Below are 13,393 nucleotides of genomic sequence, written 5' to 3'. Positions count from 1 at the left end.
ACGGACGCGGCCGGGAGGAGCCGAGGCGGGGCAGCGGGCGGGAGGGCGGTTCCGATTGGCTGGGTCGGGACGGGGGGTCGCCTTGGCGACCTTGACGCCGCCATTGTCCCCAGCGGAGCGTGTCCTGGGGTCTCCCCGCCCCGGCATCTTCCGGCCCCGGCATCTTCCGGCCCCGGAACCTCCTGTCCCCAGAACCCCCCGGCACGTTGCCCGACCCGCCCCCGAGCCACCCGTCCCTCATGGCTACGCGGGGCCCGGGCGCCGCCGGCGCCGCAAGATGGCGGCGGGCAGGCCCTGAAGGGGAGGCTTGGAGCCGCCCCGCTGCCGGAGCTCAGCGCTCTGTGCTCCCTGCCCAGCGCTCTGTGCTCCCTGCCCTGCCGTCGTGGCAAGGTTCGAAATGCCTTGTGCGGTACAGCTCCAGCCGCTGAGAGAGCCCCCGACACAGAAAGGCAGGTGTTTTGGGCTCTTGGTTCGCCTAAACTTTATTTAGGCTGTAGAGGTGATCTCGTAACTGTGGTTGTGCTTCTGAAACAGAGGATGGCTCTGGAATTGTCGGAGAATCCGTGTAACAGGCTGAGTTACGGGGTTATGCTGTTTCCTCTTTCTGTATTGCTCCACTTGGGACAGCTGCCACAGAAGTTCCCCTTCCTGATAGGCAAGAATGGGCTTTTGTACAACCTTCTCATGCTTTGCCCAGCCCAAGAAAGGATAATGCAAAGAAGCATTGAGTTTAAGTCCTGCTTGAATTCTGTGACTGTGTAGGAAACAGGGTGTCTCTGGTTTCTTTGCCAAGGAATAGGAGAGCCTCCCTTTTGAGTCATGGAATCACAGATTCCCAGACTGGTCTGGGTTGGAAGGGACTTGAAAGACCATCCAGTTCCATCCCATGCCACGGGTAGGGACACCTTCCACTAGACTGGCAAGAAACGGAGTTCAGCTCACAGCTTTTCTGGAATTTAATTCTTATCATGTGTCAGATTTTCACCTCCCCCTGTTTTTAAGACACAGCTATCCAGGCCATAACATTCTTCCTGTTGAATGTCAGTCCCCCAAAGTAAAAGGAAATGTGTGGTTTCAGACATTCTGCTGAGTTTCTGAGACTCTCAGTGACAAACCATTATGAAAACCCAGTGAAAGAGACAGAGATGGAGTTACAAGTATAACTTAACTATTTTAATAAATCTTGTACAGTGCATGGTTATATCATTGTCTCCTTCGCGCAGTTACATCAATGTACAGTACTTTATAGCAGTGTCTGCAGGCAGTACAAACAGAACAGGTGCACAGCTCAGTCACATGGAAATTTGTAAAAGTGACCTCTGCAATAAGGTCTACTGAGATATTTGTTTTAGGAACTGCTCCTGTGGCTCCCGGCTTTACAGAGCTGTCATGTACACTCTTGTTAAAATCCCAGATAACTGTAATTCCCTGTGATTTGCTTTCCTCTACACCCCAGGAATAGAAGGTGGTGTGTTTCCTAGCTCAATATTTGTTTTTATTTTAATTTTAAAATCTTTTTCACCTCCTGTGCTTGCCATCCTGCCTCCAATCTCCACCCTAATCCAGAGCCAGGGCTTCTCAGGAGGATTGTCTTCTTCATCCCACCCTGACAAGGTGAGTGCCCTTCTCAGATCCCAGCAGGGCTGTGACTAAACCCAGGATCCTCCCCTGCCTGCACCCTAATTCTGCTGGTGCCAGCAGTGTCCTGTTTCAAATGAAGAAAACAGATTATCCATTGGAGACACTTAAGAATAAAGCCAAAACCGAGGTGCTCTGGTGTTCTCAGATTTATACATGAGTTCCCCAGATGATGTTTTAAAGCTTTTTCCATGAAATGTGCAAGGACAGGCACAAATTTGGGCAAAGACTCAGCATATGCTGAGAGAGAAAACCCAACCGTCCCTGGGCTGTGGGCACCTCTGGGGCTGTGTTTGCTTCACTGTTTTGCAATCAGGTTGGTCTGTTAATTAAATAGAGATAGAAATGCAATGTGCCAAACTTGCTATGGACAGGAACTACACTGCTTGCTTGAGTTTTGAAATTGTGAGTAAATTTTGGAAGCATAATCACTTAATTCTGCCTCTAGGGAGAGGCATTTTTCTCACCCCTATTAACAGATTGTTATATACAAATGCACATAACTTTATGAAGGAAAACAGGAAGTAAAGAGCAACACCCTGTTTTTTTTTCTTGTGGCCATTTATTTTGTGTTCAACCTGCCTTTCCCAGTGTGCTTTGGGGTTCCAGCTATTTGGGAATCATTTCAGCTGATTTTTTGCAGTGAAAACGTGAAGGTAGGGATGAGTGACCAGCCCCCTGGGAAGGGCTCTGGGTGTGCCTGTGTTGGGAGTAAATGGTCAGGGCTTATCTTCTGCTGGTTTGAGGCCAGGTTTGGCAACACCACAGCATTCCAGTGCAGGATCAGTGCCCTAGGGAAAGGCTGCACAGCTGCCCTGAGCCCCAGCCTCTGCGTCAGGAGCAGTGGGCAGGTGGAACTCACCTATTTCCAGATTCAAATCCCTTCGTTTCTCACTCCTGCTCGTTTCTAGGCACCAAAAGCTCATTTCAGCTGTTCAGAGACAGCACTAACTGGTCCATGGATTTAAGGAAGCAGCCAGACTTAAGGAATGTGTGTTGCCATTCTAGCCTTGTCCAACGAGGGGGCAGAGGGGGACAAGAGGAGGACAGGGAGTTGTCACCAGGCCTGTGCTCATGGGCTGCAGGGGACACCTGCACTGAGGAGGAAATGGAAAGGGGAAAGGGAAATGGGGCTGCCTTAGGTTGCCCAGAGAGGTTGTGAGTCCCCATCCCTGGGAGTGTCCAAGGCCAGGTTGGACAGGATTTGGAACAACTTGGGCTTGTGACAGGCATTCCTGCCCATGGCAGGGGGGTGGAACAGGATGAGCTTTAATGTCCTTCCCTTAAACCCAAACCATTGCAGGGTTCTAAAGCCTTATTCCTGTGGTCCAGGCTCCAAACCTTGGGGCTGGCCTCTGCTGTGCTGTGTGCCACACCTGCTCTGTTGAGGGAGAAGAGCTGAGCCCTGGTGAGGACGCCCAGATGTTCCACAGTCCTGGGGAGACACAGTGGGGAGATGATGGTTGTGCTGCATGTGGCCTCGTGCCAGAGGTGAGGACTTGGAGGTGGGAGGCTGGGAGCTGCAGTGGGACCATATCACAGGGTCCTGGGGCTGTGCCAAGGTGGCAGCTGCAATTCCAGTGGCATTTCAGGCCATGGGTTTAGTTAGTTAACTATTTTTCTCCAAGAAAATATAAGAGAAAAAGGGAGTGAGTTTGGGCTCTGAACATCCTGGTTATAGAGCCTGGATTGAATAAGATTGAGATCTAATTTGCGACACAGGCTCTGTAGGTAAATCCAAGTGACTTGTCCCAGGTGAGATGGTGCCAGCAGCCTCCTCTGCTCCCTCTCCGGGGAAGGATGAGCATTTCAGGTGGCGATAGAGCAAATCTTACTCTTTGCTGAATGACTTGGTCTACAGCCAGGCTTTGACTTCTTCAGTGCTGGATTCAAAGGTGAGAGGCACAAAAACTTGCTGAGGCTTTTCCACTTTGAAATTCCTGTGGGGAGGCTGAATTTTATTGTTTGTGATCTTCTCTAGCAGCTCATTGTTCAGCTCATCCATTTGGTGAATAAATTCTGTAGAAACAAGTATGGAATGAAATCAAGTCTTCAGTCAAAAATCCCATTAAATATGTTTGTGGGGAAATTGTAAGGAAAAGGGGGATGTGGCTCAGCATCTTTATTAACTCTCTAAGTACAGCCCAGGAAAGTGCTTACTTTTGTATTTTAGTTTTAAGGAATGAGCTTAAGTGCTCTGTTGGAGCAATAGGGCGAGTGATGACATTTGGGCCTTCAGAATTCCATCAGGTAAAAGTGTGCACAGGGAGATCACCATGGTTTTGGAGGCTGGAGGGCCCTGGAGCAGAGTGGGGAATCTCCCTTTGCCCCCAAGTCAAGACTCTCCCTTCAGCTTTTGAAACCTCACTTCTCTTTGGGAGAAACTGGGATTTCTGCAGTTCTTCTGCAGTTCTTCTGCAGGATGAAGGAGAGGAGGAATCACAGAATCCCAGCTGAGGGATCTAAAGAGCTGCTTTATGGTTTCTTGCAGCGTGACTGGTGAGAGAACCTCACTTTCACCTGTTTTGTGAACAAATTTACAGTGGAACCAATCTTGTTTCTCGTGTTTCTAACTGACCCTGTTCGCCCCATTCAGAGGACATAAAACCCTTCAACACCTGCCAGCTCCTGCTCCAGGTATAACCTGATCTGGCAGAGTCTTTGTTCCCAGCAGTGCTGTCAAGTGGTGACAAGGGACAGGGTCCCGTTCCCCGAGGGCTGGTGTTAGTGTTGGGGTTTTGCTTCAGTTTGTCATCTTCCTGGGTTTGAGTTATTTAGTTCCCTTTGGGTTGGTGAAATAAGGGAACTGCCCTGCAGACTTCACAGCAAGAGGGGAAATCCCAGCCCCCATGAGGCAGCAGAGGCTGGGGGGATGGACTCTGTGTTCCTGAGAACCACATTTCCATTTTCCTGTGCACTTGTGTTGCTATTTGTTTTCCTCCCATCACGCCTTGGCTGTTGCCTGATGTGGAAGGACAGTTCTGTGAGAATCTACAACTGGAGGTTTGGGATTGAGATCTTCTCAGTCCTCGCTGCTACTTCTCGTCGCTAATTTGCTGATCGCAGAGCTCCAGGTTTTGCTCCGCAGCGGAACAGAAGCAGCAGGAAGTGCAAACTGGGAGTGAGCAATACACTCATGATGAGATGAGCTTGAAGGTCCCTTCCAGCCCAGGCCATCCTGGGATTCTGTGAAAACTCCAGTGACACTTCATCCAGTATCGCTTTCCCCATGAAACTGCTGAGGACTGTGGAGAATAACTTGGTGTTACAAACAGATTCGTGTCCTTGCATTGCATCATCCCAAAAGGGCTCCTGCTTCCAGGAGTGGAGAGGGTGGGATAAGGGGTGAGGAGAACAGGGCCCCTGGTCTCTCTCCTGCTCTGTGAGCCCCACAGCATGTGCAGGGTGAGGGAGTGATGTGGATCTCCTGTTTGGCTGGGAATTCTGTGGAACCACATGAAGGAACCAGCCAGGCCAGTGCTGCATGTGTGGCAGGAGATGGGCAGAAGGAAGGGAGAGAAAGGGATTGATCTGAGGGGTTGCTTAGACACATTGAAATGTTCTTCCTCTGTCTGAGGAAGATTTTCAGCTCTTGTTTCAGTGAAATCCCTTGGGAACAAGCAAGCAAACCAAAGCTGTGGGGTTTGGTATGGGGCCTTCCCAGGGGGGCTGTGAGGCAGCTCCTGGAAGGGTGGAAGGAAATGCTGCTGTGTAGGGCCTGGGGGGGGCTGGCACAGCAGGATCCAAAGGCTCCGACTGCAGCTCCCGGGAAAAATGAGGTGTGAACCCCTCCCTGTCCTGCCCAGTGGAAACAACTGCCCCAGATGCCAGAGCAGGGAGGAATTGGGGGAAGGGGAATTGAAAATCCCAGCAGGCAGAACCTACTGGAAATCTGTGGGGTTTTCATCAGGCAACGCTGAGCCACTGACAGAATTCTGGAGGTTCCCAGGAAAAGTGAGTTTGGATGATTCTATTCTAAGATGTATTTGGGCACAGGGGAAGAGAAATGCATTTATGTGTTAGCTTGGGACACCAGAATATACGGTTTTCAAAGTTGAATTGGCTTTTTGTTTGAAGAGAGACAAAATGAATATGGTAGATTGTTGAAAATGGTGAAAAAGTGGAATGAAAGGTTCTTTTTGACCCAAACTGAAAAGTTTTTTTTGTTTGTTTTGTTTTGTTTTGTGTTGCCTGGCTTAGGGGAAATTTAGCAGATCTCATCTTTTTCTTCTCCAGCTGAGTGAAGTGTTATGTTTTTAATTCAAAAAAGGTTTGCTGTATGGAAAAACCGTCTTGCCTTGTGAAAGGACAGGTAGGAACAATTTTAATGCACTTTCCATGGATCTTTCTGCTTATGAAGTGTAACCTGCACAGATACCTGAGGCCATATTCACAGTGGGTATGAGCAGAGGCTCGGGTTCTCCTCCAGTTGAGGTCAAGCTGTGTGTAACTCAGGGTAACCAGTGCTTCCAGCACTGCCAGCAACTCCGTTTTTCCCTTTCTGACCTACTGGGTTTGGCCAGTGGTTTGAAATCCATGTGCTGGGGAAACTCAGTTCTTTGTGAACCTGTAAAACCTGGCATTGAAAAATGAGCCCATTATGCTTAGTTTAAATGTTTAAATTCATTTTCCTGCCCTCATTAGCTGCGTTTGGGGGATCAGAAGAAGGTTGAAACCACTAACTTCGTGTTGGATACCACAGCAGTGGTTGCAGCGTTGTCTTTAGCTCACGTGCTTTGGGACAGCTCTTGGTCTGGTTACACCCCTGTGGAACATTCCAGTTGTAATTGCACAGCCGAGGAGAGCTTGGAGCAGCCAAACTGAATCCAGCAGGCCAGGAAGGGAGCGCTGCCCTTTCCCAGCAGTGCCCTGAAGGCAGGGAGGGGGTGAAGGCCCAGTTAGGTCGGAATTCCTTCTTTTGTGGCATTCCAGAAGGTGAGATAGGAGGGAGGAGTTTGAGGATGGTGTGCACCTGAACTGTGCTCAAGGGAGCTGTGCTCAAGGTTGTGGTCCAACCTGGGGCTTTCAGGACACTTCTCTGCAGCCAAAAGCCAAGGTGTAAATAAATGTAGTACTGAGGGGTGGCTGTGCTAAGATGGGGTCTCCTGGCTGGAAAACTTGTTCAGACTACTCTGAAAAGAGCATGAGCACAGCAGGAAAAATGTCTGTCCCAGGACTGTCATCCTGGCAAATGAACAATTCACTTGGAATTTTTTTTTTCTGACATGTTATCCATAAGGAAAATTTGCTGTTGAGGGTGTGCAAGGCAGGTAAACAGGTACAACACCTGTCCCAGGAGAAGGGAGATCTTCCTCTCCTCTCCTGTGAGCTGTGCTTACACTGGCTCCTGTCTGGGGAAATGCCACCTTGGTAAAAGGCACCTGATAATTTCTGTTCCAAGATTCCATCCTGTATTTATGGTTTGCCTGTGCTGAGAGAGGTGGAAATGTTTCCCTGCCTGTGTTGTCTGCCCGTGACTAAAAACAGACTCCAATCTTCTCATGTAAACTGTATTCTCCTTATTTTTCCCAACCTCACCGAGAAAACTGGAATTGGAGAAGATAAATGATCCTAATTCTTTCCCTTCTCCACACTGTATCTGTACCACTTGATGGTCCCACCAGGACCTGTGATGGGGTGAATGAGAAAAATAAGTTATTTTGCTGATACAATTGGATTTAAGGTATTTTGCTGTGGATTTGAACTCTTTTGTAATAAAGCTTATAAATCTTTATAAAGACTAGAACAGAAAGCCATGGAAAAACAGCCTGGCTTGAAGGCTTTTTGCCAGAGTAGTGCTGGTGACAGAACAGTGGATGGTCAAGGGCTTTGCTGGTCTGGGCTTCCAATTTTGAAAAATTAGAAGCTGAAAACTTTGTGACAAATCACAGCAGAAGACTCATGTGGAATTTGGGAAGAGTTTGATGGCACTCGGAGATGTAACAATTTCCAAGGTGTGAGCTCATGTAAACAAGGAAGCTGATGGAGCCTCTGAACTAAAAGTGCCTTGATGAAAGTTTTGTACCATGGAGTAACTGGTGATGGAAAATGAGCGTTGGGGCTGTTAAAAGGTGGAAGAGCCATCTTTCCCTTGGAAAAAAACCTGAGGCAGAGGGGTGGCCTGGCTGGTTCTGCATTTGGAAGTGGACTTTCCAAGGCTTCTGAAGAAAGAGGAGGGGTTTTTCCCCATTTTCTAGAATTCCATCTCATTAAGAAGAGTTATCTGAATCCGGCGCCCTGTTGGTTCCCTGGGGGAGAGGTGGGCAGGACTGGAATATATTGTTCTATTCAGCCTCTAATCAGTGGGTTTGCCTTTGGTTGTGTCTAAAGCCAAGGGGTTTAGACAGCCAAGCTGTCTCCAGTGAAACAAAGCTCCTTCCTCAGCTGAAATGTTTTCCAGCAGCGCTGGGAGGTCGGGCTGCTCTTCCCTGGCCCTGTGTTTCCAACAGGGCAAGGTCTGCGTGTGCCTTCCCTCAGGACAGATTCCTCCTGTAGGCAGCTTCTGACTCTGCAAGCTGTGGTGGCTTTGGGATGGATGGAGAGATCCTCAAGGGAGCTCAGAGGAGGCCAGGAAGGGCCAGGAAGTGCTCCAAGAGCTGGAGCACTACACAGACAGGTTGGGAAAGCTGGGAATGTTCAGCCTGGAGAAGAGAAGGCTCTGGAGAACCCTTAAAGCACTTTCTGGTGCCTAAAGGGGCTTCAAAGGAGCTGGAGAGGGATTTGGGGAAGAGCCTGGAGTGACAGGACAATGAGGAATGGCTTCCCACTGCCAGAGGGTGGGTTTAGATGGGATATTGGGGAGAAATTCTTCCCTGTGAGGGTGCTGAGGCCCTGGCACAGGGTGCCCAGAGAAGCTGTGGCTGCCCCTGGATCCCTGGCAGTGTTCAAGGCCAGGCTGGACAGAGCTTGGAGCAACTTGGGATAGCAGAAGGTGTCACTGACCACGGCAGGGGGTTGGAACTGGATAATCTTTAAGGTCCCTTCCCACCCAATTCATTCTGTAATTCCATGATTCCAACACCTCTACACATATGGAGAGCCAAAGCGCAATGCAGCATCTTTGGCACCTGATCCTTAATGTCACTTTGGTGGACTGGTGTTGGGAAACAAGACCTATGGATGGACTGATGAAGTCAATCAGTATTTCTGCCCCGTGGTGGAAACCACCTGGGATTCCTTTCCTTGCAGAGCTGCTCGTGGTTAAAGAGCAGGCAGTGCTTACGGGAATAATCCCTCGGCTGATCTTTATCTTCTCTTGGTGGTTATTAATGGTGGCAGGGAGTTGTCTCCAGGATAGCCAAACATCCCGCTGCCACTGTCCATGTCCATAGGTGTTCATGAGATTCCAAGGTGGGACCCGAAGCTCTGGGAGTGTGGATCTGTTACCTATTTCCATGCAAAGTAGGGAATAATTCCTTTTAATTTTGTGTCAGTTTCTAATTCCCAATGAATTTCAGGAGGGGTGGAATACCCTATCTGTTATATCAGTGCCTTTGAAGCTAATTTGAACAGACACACAAAACCTGGACTTATTTTGAAAGTCCTAGTGAGGAAGGGCCAGGATTATTGTTGCTTCTGCCTCTTGCAGGATTGAGAATCCTACTAGTTCCATGAATGAAAACAACAGGATAAGTGTTCTGAGGGCCCCTTGGCAAATTGCTGACAAGGGGAAGTCTCCACCAAGGTCTTGCCTGTGGCACCTGCAGCTGCCCTGGCCACTGAAAGGCTCCAAATCCAGTGGTATTTGAGGTGAACTGTGGCAGAATGGAGGAGCAAATGCTTGGGATTCATTTACTGCAAGAACTGGGTTTTGGCAAGGGAAAAGCCACGTCCATGGACATGGAGGGGAACTTCCGTCCAGAGCGGCTCCTGGCTGTGGCTGAAAGGTCTGTGAGTGGAAGACAGGAATAGATGGACTCACAACTCAGTTGGAAAACGTTTTCCACAGGCCGTGGAGGTTAATTTGGCAGGTGTTCCCTTTGGAAACCTCTGGTGTTGCCATTCCTCTCCTGTCCCTGCTGCTCTCTCCCCACAGCTCTCGTGTCATTGTCCCTTGGCATGAGGTGATTTCCCTCTCTTTTGGTACTGGAAGGGACTGGGAGCTTCCCAAGCAGCTGGGGACAGGACTGGCTGCATCCTGTTAGCTCTTTCTGAGGGGAATTTGATCTAACCCTGCTGGCTTCTCCTGCAGCAAGGACTGCTCCTGTGTTCCCTGTCGCCAGGGAATATTTGGCAGCCAAGCAAAGGAGAGGAAGTGAAATGATGTTTGCAGCAGGCACAGCTGTGTCTGTGCTGGCCGTGTACAGAATGTCCTTGGAATCATGGAATCCTTCAGGTTGGAGGAGCCCTCGGAGATCACGGTGCCCAACCGTTGCCCGGTGCTGCCGAGGCCACCACTGTCCCATGTCCCCAAGTGCCACATCCACACGGCTTTAAATCCCTCCAGGGATGGGGCCTCCACCACTGCCCTGGGCAGCTGTACTAGGGCTGGACAGCCTTTCCACTAGGAGACTTCCCAATGTCCAGCCTCAGCCTCCCCTGGTATGACATGAGGCCGTTTCCTCTTATCCATTTAAAATAGTTCAAATCATTCCGTTCTCTTTTCATCACCACAGGTTGCATTTTTTCTGTTTTTATCTCTGCTGGGGGTGTGAATTTTTATTCCAGTCTTTTGGCAAAGCTCCTGGCTAACTCCAGGTTCATCCCTTTATTTTCCCTGCTTTTGTAGGAATGGCCTCTGGCAGCAACGCCCTGGACAAGGTGGCCTCTGCCAGGGCTTTAACAGCGACTGCCAGATCCACCTGCTGTACCAGGCCTTGGCCACAATGGCCAAGTCAAGGAAAGAATCCTGGCCTGTGCTTCCCTCCTGAGCCCTCAGTTCGCAGGGAAATGAACATCTCAGGCAGTTCATACAGCTCTGTTTAATCCCTTATGGATTAGGATGATTTTCTGGGAGCACGCTGCCCATCCTGACCTGATTCCTTCCCTCTCCCTGTCAGGCTGTACCTGCGGAAAGGCCGAGGTGAGACCAGGATCTGTAAAATCTATGACTCTCCGTGTCTTCCCGAGGCTGAAGCCATGTTTGCTATCAATGCTGACGGAGTGGGAGATGCTAAAGACTGAAAGCTCCTTTTCTTCCCCTGAAGCCCAAGACTCTGTGCCCATAAGAAGCTCCTTTCTTGGTGGCACCTTAGGGATACTTCCCAAGGCAGCGGGCAGAGGAAGCTGTGGTGTGTCAGCATGGGAACCGTCGGGACACACCGAGCACAGCCAGAGCTGTTGGGAAGAGATTCCCTCTGGGCTGCAGGCACAGATTAGGTCAGTGGCTTCCTCAGCAACATTCCCAGAGGACCATACCCTGCGTGTTTTCCTGGATCCCACTGTGAACACGGTGCAGCAGAACCTCGGTGGCCACAGTTGGGAACTTGGTGAATTGGAAGCAAAGCTGAAGGGTTTGTCCCCTAAGAGGAGTGGTGATTTATAAACCAAAGCAGAGTGCTATTCCACACGAGGGATCTGGGATTGCTGATGGTCCCAATCCATAATCTTTCTGTTCATTTTCTTTTGGATGCTGCAGCCTGCTGGCTTGGGGGAGCTGTTCCTTTACATTTCAGTTTAATTTTCTGTAGTTCGTTAATACTCTCTGGAAATCTGCTTTAAATAAAAAGGCCCCTGAGGACATTGATGATGGCCCAGGTTCCTGGGATTCACAGGTGGGTTTTCAGAACAAGGGCTGTTCTGGCTGGCAGAAGCTGCACCAATCTCCTGGGAATCTCAGTCTGGGTTTGTCTTTTCTCCCAGTTCTCCTCAGTTTGGGGGTGCAGTGCAGCCCTGCCCTGTGGATCTCCTCGAAGAGTTTTGGGGGTTAAAAAGGTTCTTTTATATTCTGCAATATTTCTCTAGAACTCAATTAAAAAGAATAATAACATGTTGATGTGATCTTAATTGCTTCATTTTCATTGGTTAATTAAAGCAACTCATTGAGAAGGGGCTTGAGCACCCCTTGGTTGGAGCTGGCAGCTCTTCTTTATTTTCTCTTCATTCTTTTAATTTCTTTCAATTATTTCTTAGGCAGTTCTGCAATTAAGATACACAATGAGGACAACAGCATTGCTGCCCTGCTGGACTGGGAAATCCAAGTGCAATTCCTTGGAGAGATTGAGGGGATGGAGAGCTGAGCCTCAGGCTGGGTTTTGGCAGCAGGAATTCGGTGAGGAGGGGAGAGGGGAGATCCCCCCAAACTGGATTAAAGCCAGTTGTGCTGGGTTTGGGTGCCCCCACCCCAAAAAGGATCCTGGTTAAAGGGGACTTGAGGAAGCAGCGGGATGTGCTGGGGGGGCTGTGCTGGAAGCCCCAAACCCTGGTCAGGGATGGTGGGCAGTGCCAGGTCCACAGGGACACTATGGAGGGGCTGTGCTGGGATCGCCAAATTCCAGCCAGGAATGCTGGGAAGTGTCAGCTCCATGGGGACACTATGGAAGGGGACCCTCTCCCCAAATTCTAGCCAGGAATGCTGAGCACTGCCAGACTTCTGGGACACTGCCTGATCCAGAGAGATTTCCCATTATCTTCTGTAGTGCTCAGCACCTGGCGTTTCCTTAGCGTCCCACAGCGAGCAGCTGGAATCACAGCCGATCACACAGAAGCCAGCCCAGGAAAGGAAATGAGCTGTTCCACAGATTTCTTTTTCCCAATACGTTTTAATTTAAAGCAGAACACTGCCTGCCCCCCCCCCACCCCCCCTACCCGACCGCGTATCTTTTATTTTTGGGGTTTCTCTACGAGAATTATCTGCCTGCGATGTATAAAAAATTCCTCCGGCGCTGCGGGGACCGGCGGGGTTTGGAGGGTTCCGGGGCCGTGGCGGGGCCGCGCCCGGAGCCCCGGCGGGGCCGCAGCGGAGCAGGAGCGGCAGCGCCGGGCTCGGCCCCAGCGCCCGTCCCGGAGCGACTCCTCCGCCCGCGGGGACCGCGGTCCCCAGCCCAGCCCCAACCCCGCCCCGGGGCCCCTGGCGGACAAGGGCAGGACCCGGACCCGAAGCCCCGGTGCCGGTGCCGGGAGCAGCCCCGGCTCGGCCCAGGTGGGAGGGGCGGGGCCGCGGGCGATGGTCCCGTCCCCATCCCGGGCAGGGCGGGGCTCTGGGGCCGGGCGGGCCGGGGCTCTGTGAGGCGGGGCCCGGAGGGGGCCGGGGCCGGGGCGCGGCTTCAGGGGCGGTGCCGGTGCCGGTCCCGGCTCAGGTGCGCGGGGCCCCAGCGCGGCTGCGAGGGCGGGGCCGAGGGGATTTAATGCCCGGAAATCGCCTCCCTCGCCATTTGCTCACTGCGAGCGCGGTGCGGGCGGGAATTCCCTGTCCGGGCTCCCCGGGTGAGGCGCGGGGGCTTCGGCCTCCCTCCTGTCCCCCCTTCTCCCCTCCTTCTTTCTCCCCGTGTTCCCCTTCTTTCTCCCCTTTTCCCCCTCTTCTCTCTCTCCCCCAAACTCTCCCCTCCTCTCGCCCCAAACCTCCCCCCTCCCACACTCCGACCTCTCCTGTCCCTACCCCGCTACCCCCTTCTCTTCCCCCTCTTCCCCTCCTCTGTCCACCCTTCTTCTCCCCCCCATCCAGCCTTTCCGTTTCCCTCCCGCTTCCTTCTGCACCCCGCTCCCCCTTCCCTACCCCTTCTCATTCCCCCGCATCTCTTCTCTCTCCCCGTTCTCCCCTCTCCTTCCTTCCCCGCAGCCGCGGGGCTCGGGGCGCCGGAGAATAAAGCCCAGAGGG

General features: G+C 51.4%; 2 long non-coding RNA genes across 2 annotated transcripts; one reads left to right on the top strand and one right to left on the bottom strand.

Annotated features, from left to right (window-relative positions):
* Positions 1 to 66: 66 nt before the first annotated feature.
* Positions 67 to 11,570, top strand: LOC121660743. The gene is made up of 2 exons (XR_006014753.1): positions 67 to 1,614; positions 10,638 to 11,570. It is a non-coding gene; the product is annotated as an uncharacterized LOC121660743 (long non-coding RNA).
* Positions 1,156 to 5,833, bottom strand: LOC121660744. The gene is made up of 2 exons (XR_006014754.1): positions 3,474 to 5,833; positions 1,156 to 3,073 (listed from the first exon to the last, which is right to left on the bottom strand). It is a non-coding gene; the product is annotated as an uncharacterized LOC121660744 (long non-coding RNA).
* Positions 11,571 to 13,393: the final 1,823 nt, after the last annotated feature.

This window comes from Corvus kubaryi, unplaced genomic scaffold (assembly GCF_017639235.1).
Source record: "Corvus kubaryi isolate FWS band 111438036 unplaced genomic scaffold, C.kubaryi_AGA036_p1.0 36886, whole genome shotgun sequence".
Lineage (NCBI taxonomy): Eukaryota > Metazoa > Chordata > Aves > Passeriformes > Corvidae > Corvus > Corvus kubaryi.
Note: the sequence above shows the minus strand (reverse complement) of the source record. Positions and strands in the feature narration are given on the sequence as shown.